Here is a 16,758-nt window from a genome sequence, read left to right as displayed (position 1 = left end):
GCCGCGAGGTTAAGGGGCCATTACAGTTGGTGAAACAGCAATGGGAGGGGCTTACGCCTTCTCCAGGAACTAACATTCTAAACTTTGTAAGCAACCTACAAAGCACCCTCCGACACTCTTTAGCCCTTGCTAAAGAAAACCTAAAAAATGCTCAGAAAGAGCAAAAGGCCTGGTATGATAAACATTCCAGAGAACGGTCCTTCAAAGTAGGAAACCAAGTCATGGTCTTAAAGGCGCTCCAGGCCCATAAAATGGAAGCGTCGTGGAAAGGACCATTCGCGGTCCAGGAGCGCCTAGGAGCTGTTAATTATCTCATAGCCTCCCCCACCTCCAACATAAAGCCCAAGGTATACCATGTTAATTCTCTTAAGCCCTTTTATTCCAAAAAATTAAACGTTTGCCAGTTTACAGCCCAGAAAACAAATAACGCAAAGTGGCCTAAAGGTGTCTATTACGAAGAAAAAAAGGATGGTGGCGTAGAAGAGGTGAACCTCTCCACGACCCTTGGACGTCTGCAGCGACAGCAGATCAAGGAGCTGTGCACAAGCTTTGCACCAATTTTCTCAGCCACTCCAAAACGGACCGAACGGGCATACCACTCCATTAACACAGGTAATGCTCACCCAATTAGAACCCCACCCTACCAGGAGTCACCTCATGACAAAACTGCTATACAAAGGGAGATCCAGGACATACTACTGATGGGTATAATCCGCCCCTCTAATAGGTGGTGGGAGGGGAACAGGAGAAAGGACAAAAGAAGTAAGAGATGAAGAGAAAGGAAGGAGGGATGGAGGAAAAGGTAAAACGAAAAGGACAAACCCTAATGTCCCCAGTGATTCTACGGGACAAAATCCCAGGGAGGGAATAAAATTCTGCCACCTTAAACTAGTGTTTTCCATGCCTAGAATTCAGCTGGCACCAGATGGATCAGACTGAGCAGGTTCCAAAACCTCTTGGAGGCTCTTACCTTCTCAACAGGGACGTCTGTTTTCTAGTAAAATCAGTAAAAGGAAAGGAAAAAACTCGAAAGAGGCTCCTGCTCGCACTCAAATACGTGAACCCTAATACTCTCTCAGTCCTCAAAGAGAGACTTGGAGAAGGAGCGGCGAACAGCAGAGGCTAAGAGCGGGAGTTTGACTGGGAGTTCGCTTGGGGAGAGCTCACTGAGGCTTACATCTGCAGGTTTCTCTGAGTAGTTCCTGCAACAGTTGAGGAAGTTCTTAAGAAGACGGTGATGTGGAAGGTGAGCGATCAGAGATGACCTTGAGCGGATCACTGCAGACTATGTGGCTCTGGGAAGAAGGATAAAGGAGTTTGAGGCGCAAGTGGTGTTCTCGTCCATCCTCCCTGTGCAAGGAAAAGGCCGGGGTAGAGACCGTCGAATCGTGGAAGTCAACGAATGGCTACACAGGTGGTGTTGGAGAGAAGGCTTTGGATTCTTCAACCATGGGATGGTGTTCCAAGAAGGAGGAGTGCTAGGCAGAGACGGGCTCCACCTAACGAAGAGAGAGAAGAGCATCTTCGCCAGCAGGCTGGCTAACCTAGTGAGGAGGGCTTTAAACTAGGTTCACCGGGGGAAGGAGACCAAAGCCCTGAGGTAAGTGGGGAAATGGGATCCTGGGAGGAAGCACAAGCAGGAGAGCGCAAGGGGGGAGGACTCCTGTCTCATGCTGAGAATGAGGGACGATCGATGAGTTATCTTAAGTGCCTATACACAAATGCAAGAAGCCTGGGAAACAAGCTGGGAGAACTGGAAGTCCTGGCACAGTCAGGGAACTATGATGTGATTGGAACAACAGAGACTTGGTGGGATAACTCACATGACTGGAGTACTGTCATGGATGGATATAAACTGTTCAGGAAGGACAGGCAGGGCAGAAAAGGTGGGGGAGTTGCATTGTATGTAAGAGAGGAGTATGAGTGCTCAGAGGTCCGGTATGAAACTGTAGAAAAACCTGACAGTCTCTGGATAAAGTTGAGAAGTGTGAGCAACAAGGGGGATGTCATGGTTGGAGTCTGCTATAGACCACCAGACCAGGGGGATGAGGTGGACGAGGCTTTCTTCTGGCAACTAGCAGAAGTTGCTAGATCGCAGGCCCTGGTTCTCATGGGAGACTTTAATCACCCTGATATCTGCTAGGAGAGCAATACAGCGGTGCACAGACAATCCAGGAAGTTTTTGGAACGTGTAGGGCACAATTTCCTGGTGCAAGTGCTGGAGGAACCAACTAGGGGCAGAGCTTTTCTTGACCTGCTGCTCACAAACAGGGAAGAATTAGTAGGGGAAGCAAAAGTGGATGGGAATCTGGGAGGCAGTGACCATGAGATGGTCGAGTTCAGGATCCTGACACAAGGAAGAAAGGAGAGCAGCAGAATACGGACCCTGGACTTCAGAAAAGCAGACTTTGACTCCCTCAGGGAACAGATGGGCAGGATCCCCTGGGAGAATAACATGAAGGGCAAAGGGGTCCAGGAGAGCTGGCTGTATTTTAAAGAATCCTTATTGCGGTTGCAGGAACAAACCATCCCGATGTGTAGAAAGAATAGTAAATATGGCAGGCGACCAGCTTGGCTAGACAGTGAAATCCTTGCTGATCTTAAACGCAAAAAAGAAGCTTACAAGAAGTGGAAGATTGGACAAATGACCAGGGAGGAGTATAAAAATATTGCTCAGGCATGCAGGAGTGAAATCAGGAAGGCCAAATCACACTTGGAGTTGCAGCTAGCAAGAGATGTTAAGAGTAACAAGAAGGGTTTCTTCAGGTATGTTAGCAACAAGAAGAAAGTCAAGGAAAGTGTGGGCCCCTTACTGAATGAGGGAGGCAACCTAGTGACCGAGGATGTGGAAAAAGCTAATGTACTCAATGCTTTTTTTGCCTCTGTCTTCACGAACAAGGTCAGCTCCCAGACTGCTGCACTGGGCAGCACAATATGGGGAGAAGGTGACCAGCCCTCTGTGGAGAAAGAAGTGGTTCGGGACTATTTAGAAAAACTGGACGTGCACAACTCCATGGGGCTGGATGCGCTGCATCCAAGGGTGCTAAAGGACTTGGCGGATGAGATTGCACAGCCATTAGCCATTATTTTTGAAAACTCATGGCGATCGAGGGAGGTCCCGGATGACTGGAAAAAGGCTAATGTCGTGCCCATCTTTAAAAAAGGGAAGGAGGAGGATCCAGGGAACTACAGGCCAGTCAGCCTCACCTCAGTCCCTGGAAAAATCATGGAGCAGGTCCTCAAGGAATCAATTATGAAACACTTAGAGGAGAGGAAAGTGATCAGGAACAGTCAGCATGGATTCACGAAGGGGAAGTCGTGCCTGACTAACCTAATTGCCTTCTATGATGAGATAACTGGCTCTGTGGATGAGGGGAAAGCAGTGGATGTGTTATTCCTTGACTTTAGCAAAGCTTTTGATACGCTCTCCCACAGTATTCTTGCCACCAAGTTAAAGAAGTATGGGATGGATGAATGGACTGTAAGGTGGATAGAAAGCTGGCTGGATCGTCGGGCTCAACGGGTAGTGATCAATGGCTCCATGTCTAGTTGGCAGCCGGTTTCAAGCGGAGTAGTGCCCCAAGGGTCGGTCCTGGGGCCGGTTTTGTTTAATATCTTTATTAATGATCTGGAGGATGGCTTTTTCTTCTCTTTTTCTCTGCTGTGTCTTGAGTTTTGTTAATTGATGCAGTCTCTGATGTTTTCTTTCATTTTCTTCTGCTTTTAGTTTGGCCAGCAACACACACACACACACACACACACACATATACCACTCCTGGTGGTGGGAGGGGAACAAGAGAAAGGACAAAAGAAGTAAGAGATAAAGAGAAAGGAAGGAGGGATGGAGGAAAAGGTAAAACGAAAAGGACAAACCCTAATGTCCCCAGTGATTCTACCAGACAAAATCACAGGGAGGGATTAAAATTCTGCCACCTTGAACTAGTGTTTTCCATGCCCAGAATTCAGTTGGCACCAGATGGATCAGACTGAGCAGGTTCCAAAACCTCTTGGAGGCTCTTACTTTCTAAACAGGGATGTCTGTTTTCTAGTAAAATCAGTAAAAGGAAAGGAGACAACTCGAAAGAGGCTCCTGCTCTCACTCAAATACGTGAATCCTAATACTCTCTCAGTCCTCAAGAGAAACCTCGAGAAGGAGACTTGCTGAAGCAAAGCCACAGGGGTCTCTGAGGTTTCCCTGGCCATGCGCCCCTGTCCTGCCAGGCTGATGTCAGCATCTCTCTCTGAGGTCACCACCTCCCTAACACATTTGACCAATAAGCTGACATCCTGCAAAAGGCCTTTGTGATGTCACTGCCACACCCAACCAAACCCTGAAGTGCTAATGTCCTGCTGCTGGCCTGACACTTTGAAGGTTTGAGGTTGTCATAACTATAAAGGGAAGGGTAACAGCTGTCCTGTGTACAGTCCTCAAGAGAAACCTCGAGAAGGAGACTTGCTGAAGCAAAGCCACAGGGGTCTCTGAGGTTTCCCTGGCCATGCGCCCCTGTCCTGCCTGGCTGATGTCAGCATCTCTCACGGAGATCACCACCTCCCTAACACCTTTGACCAATACGCTGAGGTCCTGAAAAGGCCTTTGTGATGTCACTGCCACACCCACCCATCCCCGGAAGTGCTAATGTCCTGCTGCTGGCCTGACACTTTGAAGGTTTGAGCTACTCTCTGTGGATCACCCCACTCAATGCGTCTTCATTCTAGGAAGCAATCCGGCTAGACGGTAAAACATCAGAGGCTGCTTCCAATGCTACACTCAGTGTTTCCAAAATTAGGAGACTTTATGGCCACAAGAGACCTTTAGAGCATCTCATCTAAGCCCCTGCATATCATAGGCTTCCTGTATAGGACAATAGTTACTTTTTGGGCAGAAACATTCCACAAAGGCATTTAGTCTTCATTCAATGACATCAAGAGATGGAGAATCCACCACTTTCCCATTTAGTGAGTGCCAGGGGGCTCCATTTCCCCTTCCACTAGCACCCCATTTACAGTGAGCCAGAGCAGTACCTGCAGCAGGGAGTAGGAGTTGCTGATGTTCACAAAGGCACAGCCCTTGCAGTGTCAACTTCGCACGAGGGGAGGTGAAGAGCACCCCCAGCAACACACACACACACACCACTCTTGGTGGTGGGAGGGGAACAAGAGAAAGGAAGGAGGGATGGAGGAAAAGGTAAAACGAAAAGGACAAACCCTAATATCCCCAGTGATTCTACGGCACAAAATCCCAGGTGGGCTATAAAATTCTGCCACCTTGAACTAGTGTTTTCCATGCCTAGAATTCAGCTGGCACCAGATGGATCAGACTGAGCAGGTTAAAAACCTCTCCAAGGCTCTTACCTTCTCAACAGGCATGTCTGTTTTCTAGTAAAATCAATAAAAGGAGAAAACTCGAAAGAGGCTCCTGCTCGCACTCACATACGTCTCCCACAGTATTCTTGCCGCCAAGTTAAAGAAGTATGGGCTGGATGAATGGACTGTAAGCTGGATAGAAAGCTGGCTGGATCGTCGGGCTCAACGGGTAGTGATCAATGGCTCCATGTCTAGGTGGCAGCCAGTTTCAAGCGGAGTGCCCCAAGGGTCGCTCCTGGGGCCGGTTTTGTTTAATATCTTTATTAATGATCTGGAGGATGGTGTGGACTGCACTCTCAGCAAGTTTGCAGGTGACACTCAACTAGGAGGCGTGGTAGATACACTCGAGGGTAGGGATCGGATACAGAGGGACCTAGACACATTAGAGGATTGGGCCGAAAAAAACCTGATGAGGTTCAACAAGGACAAGTGCAGAGTCCTGCACTTAGGACGGAAGAATCCCATGCACTGCTACAGACTAGGGACCGAATGGCTAGGTAGCAGTTCTGCAGAAAAGGACCTAGGGGTCACAGTGGATGAGAAGCTGGATATGAGTCAACAGTGTGCTCTTGTTGCCAAGAAGGCTAACGGCATTTTGGGCTGTATAAGTAGGGGCATTGCCAGCAGATCGAGGAACGTGATCGTTCCCCTTTATTCGACATTGGTGAGGCCTGATCTGGAATACTGTGTCCAGTTTGGGGACCCACACTACAAGAAGGATGAGGAAAAATTGGAAAGAGTCCAGCGGAGGGCAACAAAAATGATTAGGGGTCTGGAGCACATGACTTATGAGGAGAGGCTGAGGGAACTGGGATTGTTTAGTCTCCAGAAGAGAAGAATGAGGGGGGATTTGATAGCAGCCTTCAACTACGTGAAGGGGGGTTCCAAAGAGGATGGAGCTCGGCTGTTCTCAGTGGTGGCAGATGACAGAATAAGGAGGAATGGTCTCAAGTTGCAGTGGGGGAGGTCCAGGTTGGATATCAGGAAAAACTATTTCACTAGGAGGGTGGTGAAACACTGGAATGCGTTACCTAGGGAGGTGGTGGAGTCTCCTTCCTTGGAGGTTTTTAAGGCCCGGCTTGACAAAGCCCTGGCTGGGATGATTTAGCTGGGAATTGGTCCTGCTTTGATCAGGGGGTTGGACTAGATGACCTCTTGAGGTCCGTTCCAACTCTGATATTCTATGATTCTATGATTCTAACAGGGACGTCTGTTTTCTAGTAAAATCAGTAAAAGGAAAGGAGAAAACTCGAAAGAGGCTCCTGCTCGCACTCACATACGTCAACCCTAACACTCTCTCAGTCCTCAAAGAGAGACCTCGAGAAGGAGACTTGCTGAAGCAAAGCCACAGGGGTCCACCACTTTCCCTTTTAGTGAGTGCCAGGGGGCTCCATTTCCCCTTCCACTAGCACCCCATTTACAGTGAGCCAGAGCAGTACCTGCAGCAAGGAGCAGGAGTTGCTGATGTTCACAGAGGCACAGCCCCTGCAGTGTCTCAGGAATCTGGCGCAAGTGCCGGATGATGCGGAGCTGGTGCATCACTTTGGACGTGACGTCCTCCTGCTGCAAGGGAACGAGAACCTGTCAGAGACTCAAACGCCCCGAGGAATCAGCGGGAATTAAGGGCACCTGGAACCAGCACTACTTCCACCCATCACCTGCCCACCACTGAGGGATAAATTCACCTCCTGAACCCCAGAATGGAGTCTTCTTGTCCTTTCTAGTAACCTCCAGTGCCAACCCCCCTCCTTGAAGGATGAGCTCCTGCTATCTCCCCCTCAGTGCCCTTGACAGCTGTTCCACCTCCAAACCACAGCTCAAGTTATTAGTACCTTTGGACACAGACTGGCTAACCTAGTGAGGAGGGCTTTAAACTAGGTTCGAACGGGACAGGTGAGCAAAGCCCACAGGTAAGTGGGGAACATGGAGACCGGGGAGATGGGTCAAAAACGAGAGGGAGTGTGGGCTATATTGTCAGAGGGAAAGGAGGGTCAGGACAAAACTGGGAGGAAAGATCAAACCAGTATCTTAGATGCCTATATACAAATGCGAGAAGTATGGGGAATAAGCAGGAAGAACTGGAAGTGCTAATAAATAAATACAACTATGACATTGTTGGCATCACTGAAACTTGGTGGGATAATACACATGATTGGAATGTTGGTGTGGATGGGTACAGCTTGCTCAGGAAGGATAGACAGGGGAAAAAGGGAGGAGGTGTTGCCTTGTATATTAAAAATGTACACACTTGGACTGAGGTAGAGATGGACATAGGAGACGGAAGTGTTGAGAGTCTCTGGGTTAGGCTAAAAGGGGTAAAAAACAAGGGAGATGTCATGCTAGGAGTCTACTACAGGCCACCTAACCAGGTGGAAGAGGTGGATGAGGCTTTTTTTAAGCAACTAACAAAATCATCCAAAGCCCAAGATTTGGTGGTGATGGGGGACTTCAACTATCCGGCTATATGTTGGGAAAATAACACAGCGGGGCACAGACTATCCAACAAATTCCTGGACTGCATTGGAGACAACTTTTTATTTCAGAAGGTTGAAAAAGCTACTAGGGGGGAAGCTGTTCTAGACTTGATTTTAACAAATAGGGAGGAACTCGTTGAGAATTTGAAAGTAGAAGGCAGCCTGGGTGAAAGTGATCATGAAATCATAGAGTTTGCAATTCTAAGGAAGGGTAGAAGGGAGAACAGCAAAATAGAGACAATGGATTTCAGGAAGGCAGATTTTGGTAAGCCCAGAGAGCTGATAGGTAAGGTCCCATGGGAATCAAGACTGAGGGGAAAAACAACTGAGGAGAGTTGGCAGTTTTTCAAAGGGACACTATTAAGGGCCAAAAAGCAAGCTATTCCGCTGGTTAGGAAAGATAGAAACTGTGGCAAAAGACCACCTTGGCTTAACCATGAGATCTTGCATGATCTAAAAAATAAAAAGGAGTCATATAAAAAATGGAAACTGGGACAGATTACAAAGGATGAATATAGGCAAACAACACAGGAATGCAGGGGCAAGATTAGAAAGGCAAAGGCACAAAATGAGCTCAAACTAGCTACGGGAATAAAGGGAAACAAGAAGACTTTTTATCAATACGTTAGAAGCAAGAGGAAGACCAAAGACAGGGTAGGCCCACTGCTTAGTGAAGAGGGAGAAACAGTAACAGGAAACTTGGAAATGGCGGAGATGCTTAATGACTTCTTTGTTTCGGTCTTCACCGAGAAGTCTGAAGGAATGCCTAACATAGTGAATGCTAATGGGAAGGGGGTAGGTTTAGCAGATAAAATAAAAAAAAAACAAGTTAAAAATCACTTAGAAAAGTTAGATGCCTGCAAGTCACCAGGGCCTGATGAAATGCATCCTAGAATACTCAAGGAGCTAATAGAGGAGGTATCTGAGCCTCTAGCTATTATCTTTGGAAAATCATGGGAGACGGGAGAGATTCCAGAAGACTGGAAAAGGGCAAGTATAGTGCCCATCTATAAAAAGGGAAATAAAAACAACCCAGGAAACTACAGACCAGTGAGTTTAACTTCTGTGCCAGGGAAGATAACGGAGCAAGTAATTAAGGAAATCATCTGCAAACACTTGGAAGGTGGTAAGGTGATAGGGAACAGCCAGCATGGATTTGTGAAGAACAAATCACGTCAAACCAATCTGATAGCTTTCTTTGATAGGATAACGAGCCTTGTAGAGAAGGGTGAGGCTGTGGATGTGGTATACCTAGACTTTAGTAAGGCATTTGATACGGTCTCGCATGATATTCTTATTGATAAACTAGGCAAATACAATTTAGATGGGGCTGCTATAAGGTGGGTGCATAACTGGCTGGATAACCGTACTCAGGGAGTTGTTATTAATAGTTCCCAATCCTGCTGGAAAGGCATAATGAGTGGGGTATCGCAGGGGTCTGTTTTGGGACCGGCGCTGTTCAATATCTTCATCAACGACTTAGATATTGGCATAGAAAGTACGCTTATTAAGTTTGCGGATGATACCAAACTGGGAGGGATTGCAACTGCTTTGGAGGACAGGGTCATAATTCAAAATGATCTGGACAAATTGGAGAAATGGTCTGAGTTAAACAGGATGAAGTTTAACAAAGACAAATGCAAAGTGCTCCACTTAGGAAGGAACAATCAGTTTCACACATACAGAATGGGAAGAGACTGTCTAGGAAGGAGTACGGCAGAAAGGGATCTAGGGGTTATAGTGGACCACAAGCTAAATATGAGTCAACAGTGTGATGCTGTTGCAAAAAAAGCAAACCTGATTCTGGGATGTATTAACAGGTGTGTTGTGAGCAAGACACGAGAAGTCATTCTTCCGCTCTACTCTGCTCTGGTTAGGCCTCAGCTGGAGTATTGTGTCCAGTTCTGGGCACCGCATTTTAAAAAAGATGTGGAGAAATTGGAAAGGGTCCAGAGAAGAGCAACAAGAATGATTAAAGGTCTTGAGAACATGACCTATGAAGGAAGGCTGAAAGAATTGGGTTTGTTTAGTTTGGAAAAGAGAAGACTGAGAGGAGACATGATAGCAGTTTTCAGGTATTTCAAAGGGTGTCATAAGGAGGAGGGAGAAAACTTGTTCACCTTAGCCTCTAAGGATAGAACCAGAAGCAATGGGTTTAAACTACAGCAAGGGAGGTCTAGGTTGGACATTAGGAAAAAGTTCCTAACTGTCAGGGTGGTTAAACACTGGAATAAATTGCCGAGGGAGGTTGTGGAATCTCCATCTCTTGAGATATTTAAGAGTAGGTTAGATAAATGTCTATCAGGGATGGTCTAGATGGTATTTGGTCCTGCTATGCGGGCAGGGGACTGGACTCGATGACCTCTCGAGGTCCCTTCCAGTCCGATAATCTATGAATGTATGAAAAAAACACTGTTCTCCACCCCCACCAAGGTTGGCCAGGGAGGCGGCTCTAGCGGGGGGGCAGGAGGGATTCTGGCAGCAGTGAAGTGGGTTGCGGGGAAGTTGAGATCTTGCCCCAAGTCATCCCAGACACTAATGCTAAGCCACAGGATGGCAGCATCTAGTGTCATTGGAGTTCAACCACTATTTCAACCCCACAGTTTTGGATCAACTTCCCACAAGGGGAAGTGAAGAGCACCCCCAGCAACACACACACACACACCACTCCTGGTGGTGGGAGGCTAACAGGAGAAAGGACAAAAGAAATAAGAGATGAAGAGAAAGGAAGGAGGGATGGAGGAAAAGGTAAAACAAAAAGGACAAACCCTAATGTCCCCAGTGATTCTACGGCACAAAATCCAAGGGATGGAATAAAATTCTGCCATCTTAAACTACTGTTTTCCATGCCTAGAATTCAGCTGGCACCAGATGGATCAGACTGAGCAGCTGCCAAAACCTCTTGGAGGCTCTTACCTTCTAAACAGGAACGTCTGTTTTCTAGTAAAATCAGTAAAAGGAAAGGAGAAAACTCGAAAGAGGCTCCTGCACGCACTCACGTACGTCAACCCTAACACTCTCTCAGTCCTCAAAGAGAGACCTCGAGAAGGAGACTTGCTGAAGCAAAGCCACAGGGTCTCTGAGGTTTCCCTGGCCCTGTGCTCCTGTCCTGCCAGGCTGATGTCAGCATCTCTCTCTGAGGTCACCACCTCCCTAACACATTTGACCAATAAGCTGACATCCTGCAAAAGGCCTTTGTGATGTCACTGCCACACCCAACCAAACCCTGAAGTGCTAATGTCCTGCTGCTGGCCTGACACTTTGAAGGTTTGAGGTTGTCATAACTATAAAGGGAAGGGTAACAGCTGTCCTGTGTACAGTACTATAAAATCCCTCCTGGCCAGAGACTCCAAAATCCTTTTCCCTGTAAAGGGTTAAGAAGCTCAGGTAACCTGGCTGGCATCTGACCTAAAGGACCAATAAGGGGACAAGATACTTTCAAATCTTGGGGAGGGGAAGGCTTTTGTTTGTGTTCTTTGTTTGTGTGGGTGTTCGCCCTCGGGACTGAGAGGGACCAGACATCAATCCAGGTTCTCCACATCTTTCTAAACAAGTCTCTCCTATTTCAAACAAGGCGTGTTAGTTTTCCTTTGTTTTCTCAACTTGTAAATGTACCTTTTCCTAGAGTGTTTATCTTTGTTTGCTGTACTTTGAACCTAAGACTAGAGGGGAGTCCTCTGAGCTCTTTAAGTTTGATTACCCTGTAAGGTTAATTTCCATACTGATTTTAAAGAGATGATTTTTACCTTTTTCTTTAATTAAAAGCCTTATTTTTAAGAACCGGATTGATTTTTCCTTGTTTTAAGATCCAAGGAGTTTGGATCTTGATTCACCAGGAGTTGGTGGGAGGAAGGAGGGGAATGGTTAATTTCTCCTTCTTTTAGATCCAAGGGGGTTGGATCTGTATTCACCAGAAGTTGGTGGGAGGAAGGAGGGGGGATGGTTTATTTCTCCTTGTTTTAAGATCCAAGGGGTTTGGATCTGTATTCACCAGGGAATTGCTGAAAGGTTTCTCAAGGCTACCCAGGGGAGGAAATTAGCCTTGGGATGGTGGTTAAGCTTAGAAGTTTTCATGCAGGCCCCTACATTTGTACCCTAAACTTCAAAGTGGGGATACAGCCTTGACACAGGTACTCTCTGTGGATCACCCCACTCAATGCGTCTTCATTCTAGGAAGCAAGCCGGCTAGACAGTAAAACATCAGAGGCTGCTCCCAATACTACACTCAGTGTTTCCAAAATTTGTAGACTTTATGGCCAGAAGAGACCTTTAGAGCATCTAATCTAACCCGCTGCATATCATAGGCCTACTGTATAGTACAAGAGTTACTTTTTGGGCACACACATTCCAGAAAGGCATCTAGTCTTCATTCAATGACATTAAGAGATGGAGAATCCAACACTTTCCCTTTTAGTGAATGCCAGGGGGCTCCATTTCCCCTTCCACTAGCTCCCCATTTACAGTGAGCCAGAGCAGTACCTGCAGCAGGGAGCGGGAGTTGCTGAAGGCCTCAGAGGAACAGCCCCTTCAGTGTCTCAGGCACCTGGCGCAAGTGCCGGATGATTCCGAGCTGGTGCATCCCTTTGGCCGTGACGTCTTCCTGCTGCAAGGGAATGAGAACCTGTCAGAGACTCAAACGCCCCGAGGAATCAGGGGGAATTAAGGGCACCTGGAACCAGTAGTATTTCCACCCAGCACCTGCCCACCGCTCAGGGATGAATTCACCTCCTGAACCCAAGAATGGAGTCTTCTTGTCCTTTCTAGTATCCTGCAGTGCCAACCCCCCTCCTTGTAGGATTAGCTCCTGCTACCTCCCGCTCAGTGTTTTTGACAGCTGTTCCACCTCCAAACCACACCTCAAGTTATCAGAACCCTGTTCTCCACCCCCACCCAGGTTGGCCAGGGAGGCTGCTCTAGCAGGGGGGCAGGAGGGATTCTGCCAGAAGTGAAGTGGTTTGAGGGGAGGTTGAGATCTTCCCCAAGTCATCCCAGACACTAATGCTAAGCCACAGGATGGCAGCATCTTGTGTCAGTGGAGTCCAAGCACTATTTCAACCCCACAGTTTTGGATCAACTTCCCACAATAGGAGGTGAAGATCACCCCCAGCAACACGCACACACACACACACACACACACACCACTCCTGGTGGTGGCAGGGGAACAGGAGAAAGGACAAAAGAAGTAAGAGATGAAGAGAAAGGAAGGAGGGATGGTGGAAAAGGTAAAATGAAAAGGACAAACCCTAATGTCCCCAGTGATTCAACGGGACAAAATCCCGTGTGGACTACAAAATTCTGTCACCTTGAACTAGTGTTTTCCATGCCTAGAATTCAACGGGCACCAGGTGGATCAGACTGAGAAGGTTCAAAAACCTCTCGGAGGCTCTTACCTTCTAAACAGGGACGTCTGTTTTCGAGTAAAATCAGTAAAAGGAAAGGAGAAAACTCGAAAGAGGCTCCTGCTCGCACTCACATACGTGAACCCTAATACTCTCTCAGTCCTCAAAGAGAGACCTCGAAAAGGAGACTTGCTAAAGCAAAGCCACAGGGGTCTCTGAGGTTTCCCTGGCCCTGCGCCCCTGTCCTGCCTGACTGATGTCAGCATCTCTCTCTGAGGTCACCACCTCCCTAACACCTTTGACCAATACGCTGAGATACTGCATGTAGCGGGGCGGCCTGGCTCCCAGGTGCCCCAGGAAGTCAAGGCCACCGCGGCCTGTCCCCACCCCCCGGAAGTCAAGGGGCGGGACAGGAAGTATAAAGGCCAAGCCACAGCGCTCAGTAGCTGGCCGGCAGCGGGAGAGGACAGACGCTGGTGCCCGAGCTCCCGCGGACCTGAGCCTGCCGAGAGCCCGGTATCCTGAGGAGGACTGGCCGGAAGGGACGAGCCCCACCCCGGAACTACTACACTGCAAAAGGCCTTTGTGATGTCACTGCCACACCCACTCATCCCCTGAAGTGCTAATGTCCTGCTGCTGGCCTGACACTTTGAAGGTTTCAGCTACTCTCTGAGGATCACCCCACTCGATGCGTCTTCATTCTAGGAAGCAAGCCGGCTAGACAGTAAAGCATCAGAGGCTGCTCCCAATGCTACACTCAGTGTTTCCAAAATTACTACACTTTATGGCCAGAAGAGACTTTTAGAGCATCTCATCTAACCCCCTCCATATCATAGGCCTCCTGTATAGTACAATAGTTACTTTTTGGGCACACACATTCCAGAAAGGCATCTAGTCTTCATTCAATGACATCAAGAGATGGAGAATCCACCACTTTCCCTTTTAGTGAGTGCCAGGGGGCTCCATTTCCCCTTCCACTAGCTCGCCATTTACAGGGAGACAGAGCAGTACCTGCAACAGAGAGCGGGAGTTGCTGAAGGCCTCAGAGGCGCAGCCCCTGCAGTGTCTCAGGCACCTGGCGCAAGTGGCGGATGATGCGGGTGCATCACTTTGGCCGTGACGTCCTCCTCCTGCAAGGGAACGAGAACCTGTCAGAGACTCAAATGCCCCGAGGAATCAGGGGCAATTAAGAACACCTGGAACCAGCAGTATTTACACCCTGCACCTGCCCACCACTGAGGGATGAATTCACCTCCTGAACCCCAGAATGGAGTCTTCTTGTCCTTTCTAGTAATCTCCAGTGCCAACCCCCGTCCTTGTAGGGTGAGCTCCTGCTACCTCCCCCTCAGTGCCCTTGACAGCTGTTCCACCTCCAAACCACAGCTCAAGTTATCAGAACCCTCTTCTCCACCCCCACCCAGGTTGGGCAGGGATGCGGCTCTAGCAGGGGGGGCAGGTGGGATTCTGGCAGCAGTGAAGTGGGTTGCGGGGAGGTTGAGATCTTGCCCCAAGTCATCCCAGACACTAATGCTAAACCACACGATGGCAGCATCTAGTGTCAGTGAAGTCCAAGCACTATTTCAACTATACAGTTTTGGATGAACTCCCCACAAGGGGAGGTGAAGAGCACCCCCAGCAACACACACACAAACACACACACACAAACCACTCCCGGTGGTGGGAGGGGAACAGGAGAAAGGACAAAAGAAGTAAGAGATGAAGAGAAAGGAAGGAGGGAGGGAGGAAAAGGTAAAACGAAAAGGACAAACACAAATGTCCCCAGTGATTCTACGGGACAAAATCACAGGGAGGGAATAAAATTCTGCCACCTTGAACTAGTGTTTTCCATGCTTAGAATTCAGCTGGCACCAGGTGGATCAGACTGAACAGGATACAAACCTCTCCGAGGCACTTACTTTCCTCAAAGAGAGACCTCAAGGAGGAGACTTGCTGAAGCAAAGCCAGAGGGGTCTCTGAGGTTTCCCTGGCCCTCATGTCAGCATCTCTCTCTGATGTCAGCATCTCTCTCTGAGGTCACCACCTCCCTAACACATTTGACCAATAAGCTGACGTCCTGCAAAAGGCCTTTGTGATGTCACTGCCACACCCAACCAAACCCTGAAGTGCTAATGTCCTCCTGCTGGCCTGACACTTTGAAGGTTTGAGCTACTCTCTGTGAATCACCCCACTCAATGGGTCTTCATTCTAGGAAGCAAACCGGCTAGACAATAAAACATCAGAGGCTGCTCCCAATGCTACACTCCGTGTTTCCAAAATTACTACACTTTATGGCCAGAAGAGACCTTTAGAGCATCTAATCTAAGCCCCTGCATATCATGGGCTTCCTGTATAGTACAATAGTTACTTTTTGGGTACAAACATTCCAGAAAGGTATCTAGTCTAAATTAAATGACATTAAGAGATGGAGAATCCATCACTTTCCCTTTTAGTGAGTGCCAGGGGGCTCCATTTCCCCTTCCACTAGCTCCCCATTTACAGTGAGCCAGAGCAGTACCTGCAGCAGGGAGCGGGAGTTCCTGAAGGCCTCAGAGGCGCAGCCCGTGCAGTGTCTCAGGCACGTGGCGTAAGTGCAGGATGATGCGGATCTGGTGCATCATTTTGGCCGTGACGTCCTCCTGCTGCAAGGGAACGAGAACCTGTCAGAGACTCAAACGCCCCGAGGAATCAGGGGGAATTAAGGGAACCTGGAACCAGCAGTATTTCCACCCAGCACCTGCCCATCAATGAGAGATGAATTCACCTCCTGAACCCCAAAATGGAGTCTTCTTCTCCTTTCTAGAAACCTCCAGAGCCAACCCCCCTCCTTGTAGGGTGAGCTCCTGCTACCTCCTGCTCAGTGCCCTTCACAGATATTCCACCTCCAAACCACAGCTCAAGTCATCAGAACCCTCTTCTCCACCCCGACACAGGTTGGGCTGGGAGGCGGCTCTAACAGGGTGTGCAGGAGGGATTCTGACAGCAGTGAAGTAGGTTGCAGGGAGGTTGAGATCTTGACCCAAGTCATCCCAGACACTAATGCTAAGTCACACAATGGCAGCATCTACTGTCAGTGGGGTCCAAGCACTATTTCAACCCCACAGTTTTGGATCAACTCCCCAGAAGGGGAGGAGAAGAGAACCATCAGCACCACACACACACACACACACACACACACACACACACACACACCACTCCTGGTGGTGTGAGGGGAACAAGAGAAAGGACAAAAGAAGTAAGAGATGAAGAGAAAGGAAGGAGGGATGGAGGAAAAGGAAAAGGACAAACCCTAATGTCCCCATGTCGGACATCAGGAATGGTAACATACATAAGCCAGTATGTGAACACTTCAATCTCCCTGGTCATTCTATTACAGATTTAAAAGTCACTATCATGAACAAAAAAAACTTCAGAAACAGACTTCAAAGAGAAACAGCAGAACTAAAATTCATTTGCAAATTCAACACCATTAATCTGGGCTTGAATAGGGACTGGGAGTGGCTGGCTCACTACAGAAGCAGCTTTTCCTCTCCTGGAATTGACACCTCCTCATCTATTATTGGGAGTGGACTACATCCACCCTG

The 16,758-nt window shown here is 48.2% G+C and overlaps 1 long non-coding RNA gene across 1 annotated transcript in view; it reads right to left on the bottom strand.

Moving 5' to 3' along the window:
* Positions 1 to 16,758, bottom strand: part of LOC135977749 (uncharacterized) — a 39,939-nt gene that overhangs the window by 19,067 nt on the left and 4,114 nt on the right. The window contains exons 2-5 of the long non-coding RNA XR_010595196.1: positions 15,693 to 15,816; positions 14,189 to 14,307; positions 12,318 to 12,441; positions 6,804 to 6,927 (exon numbers count right to left, since the gene is read on the bottom strand). This is a non-coding gene — a long non-coding RNA (uncharacterized LOC135977749). The remainder of the gene's footprint in view (positions 1 to 6,803; positions 6,928 to 12,317; positions 12,442 to 14,188; positions 14,308 to 15,692; positions 15,817 to 16,758) is intronic.

The sequence above is a fragment of the Chrysemys picta genome, unplaced genomic scaffold (genome assembly GCF_011386835.1).
Source record: "Chrysemys picta bellii isolate R12L10 unplaced genomic scaffold, ASM1138683v2 scaf23, whole genome shotgun sequence".
NCBI classification, from domain to species: Eukaryota; Metazoa; Chordata; order Testudines; family Emydidae; genus Chrysemys; species Chrysemys picta.
This window is presented reverse-complemented; position numbering and strand designations above follow the sequence as displayed.